Source organism: Penaeus vannamei, chromosome 6 (genome assembly GCF_042767895.1).
Source record: "Penaeus vannamei isolate JL-2024 chromosome 6, ASM4276789v1, whole genome shotgun sequence".
Classification (NCBI taxonomy): domain Eukaryota; kingdom Metazoa; phylum Arthropoda; class Malacostraca; order Decapoda; family Penaeidae; genus Penaeus; species Penaeus vannamei.
The window spans coordinates 49596170-49598669 of record NC_091554.1 but is presented as its reverse complement, the minus strand read 5'-3'; the positions used below and the strand labels follow the sequence as shown (position 1 = coordinate 49598669).

The following is a 2500-nucleotide window of genomic DNA, read 5'->3' as shown; positions in this document are numbered from 1 at the left end:
AAAGAAAGAAAGAGAAAGAGAGAGAGAGGAGACAGAAAGAGAGAGAGAGAGAGAGAGAGAGAGAGAGAGAGAGAGAGAGAGAGAGAGAGAGAGAGAGAGAGAGAGAGAGAGAGAGAGAGAGAGAGAGAGAGAGAGAGAGAGAGAGAGAGAGAGAGAGAGAGAGAGAGAGAGAGAGAGAGAGAGAGAGAGAGAGAGAGAGAGAGAGAGAGAGAGAGAGAGAGAGAAATATACAATGCTTATTCTTTACAATAATTCTATATACATTAATATGTATATATATTTACATAAAGATCATTGGAAAGTCATTATTCACAAATCATTATAATCTAAAAGCATAAACAGAGGAGTGTAAAAATATGTAAATCAGCATACTATCCTATGAGTTAAGGACAGACATTAAAATCTTGAGAAAATAACAATATATTGCTAGAATAGACAGTAAGAATCGAAGACATAAAAGCAAATATATTAAGCATGTTTGCAAGCAGAAAAACACTAAAATAGGACATAAAGAATGTAGGGAAACACCAAAATAAAGGTCGAATAAAACTATAAAATGATATAAAATGACAAATAAAACTAAAAGATGGTTTAAAATGTAGGAAAACACCAAATTTAAAGTCAAATAAAACTATAAAATGACATAAGATGACAGATAAATCTACAATATGGTACAAAAATGTAGGAAGACATCAATATAAAAAAGATCGAATAAAACTAGAAAGTTACATAAAATGACAAAATTTGCTAGCAAAATACATAAAAAATTGTAGGAAAATACTAACATAGTGTCAGAGCTAAGAAATGACATAAAATGGCAAAAACATCTTCATTTTCACATTATACTGTAGGACGATACCAACATAAAAGTATCTGCGTGTTTAACAGGTTAAAATAAATATCGTCATAAAAAATGACATTAGCAATGGTTAAAATATATATTACGTACAGGTCATCTATTCAGACTGACAGGCTAAGAAATAGCTTTTGAGTTTCTTTTTGAAGGAAGACAGATTTCACGTTCTTAAAGTGAGTTGGGAGCTTATTCCACAGTTTAGGTCCAGCAATATAAAGGGATTTGGATCCTATACAGGTGTTTCTCTTAGGAATGAAGAGATGGCCTCTTTCTTGTGTACTCGCATAAGACATATCGTTTATTGTTGGAAGAGTACATACCCATGAAGGGAACTGCTTGCTCACTATAAGGAAGACCGTAAGTGCTGGCATTTCTGTTTGATTTTCAGCCATTCTAATTTATTGAGAAGAGATGTGACATGCTCGTATTTCCTGGCATCGCCTATTGCAACCTTGGCAGCGTTTTTTTAACTTCTGCACTTGTTGCAGTTGGGTATCATTAGTAGTGCCTCAGACTTTTAAACCATAAGTTATTTTGCTGTTGACAAGTGATTTGATGGCTGTTATCCTTGCATTAAGATTGAGTTGATCTTTGATCCGATTAATGTACATTAAGGTGCCATATATTTTCTTCGAAATTTCGTTTATATAGATATTAAATTGTATATAGTTGTCAAATTGTATGCCTAGATTTTTAGATGATTTGCTTGGAGTAATGCTTATGTTATCGATAGGAATCCGCGTGTTGTCAGGGATTTTTGATAGAAATGGCATGGGTTCTAACGAATAAACACTGCGTCTTTTGCGCATTGAGCATAAGACTATTTAGATTGATGTATATTTTGGCAATATTTAAGGATTCTTCCGCGATTCGGATTTCCTGAGTGGATAAATTGAGTATCATCAGCATACTGGATAATTTTGCAGTTTGGGGCATTTGCGTATATTAGGAATAAAATTGGACCAAGAATCGACCCTTGAGGGACGCCAAAGGATACGCTGAGTGCTACAGAATGATGTCTCCCTAATCGAACTGATTGCGTCCTCCCTTTCAGATAGCTATTGAACCATTCAGAATCAATGCAGAGATTTTTACACTTATTTATTAAAAAATCATGATATACACTATCAAATGCCTTTGACAGATCACAGACTGAAAGTAATGAAATTTTCTTGTTATCAATGTTCATGAATAGTTCTTTAGAAACTTGAATGAGGGCTGTGTCTGTAGATAAATTCCTCCGAAAGCCATGTTGGGTATTGCTAAGCAGTTTCCTTCCTTCTAGATAAACATTAAGTTGGGATGCTACAGCTTTTTCAAGTATTTTAGATAATGTAGGAAGTAGTGATATTGGACGATAGTTGCTGGCTTCGTCCACCTCTCCACTCTTAAAGATGGGAACCACAATTGCATGTTTCCAAGCCGTGGGGAACTGATTAGTCACTATAGAGGTGTGGATTATACACGTGAGGTATCCTATAATTATCGGTAAGGAGACCTTAATAAATCTCAATGGTATACCGTCTGAACCAGAAGGATTTGTATTTTTAAAGTGTTTTGTAATTGCAGTAGTGTCCACTATGTTGACAGGTTGAGCTTTAAACAGTAGAATTATTTATAAAAGTACTATTCCTATTTCAACGT

The 2500-nt window shown here is 34.5% G+C and overlaps 1 protein-coding gene across 2 annotated transcripts in view; it reads right to left on the bottom strand.

Annotated features, from left to right (window-relative positions):
• LOC138862036 (nephrin-like) overlaps window positions 1–2500 on the bottom strand; it is a 286321-nt gene that overhangs the window by 11612 nt on the left and 272209 nt on the right. The gene's annotated exons all lie outside the window — the stretch shown is intronic.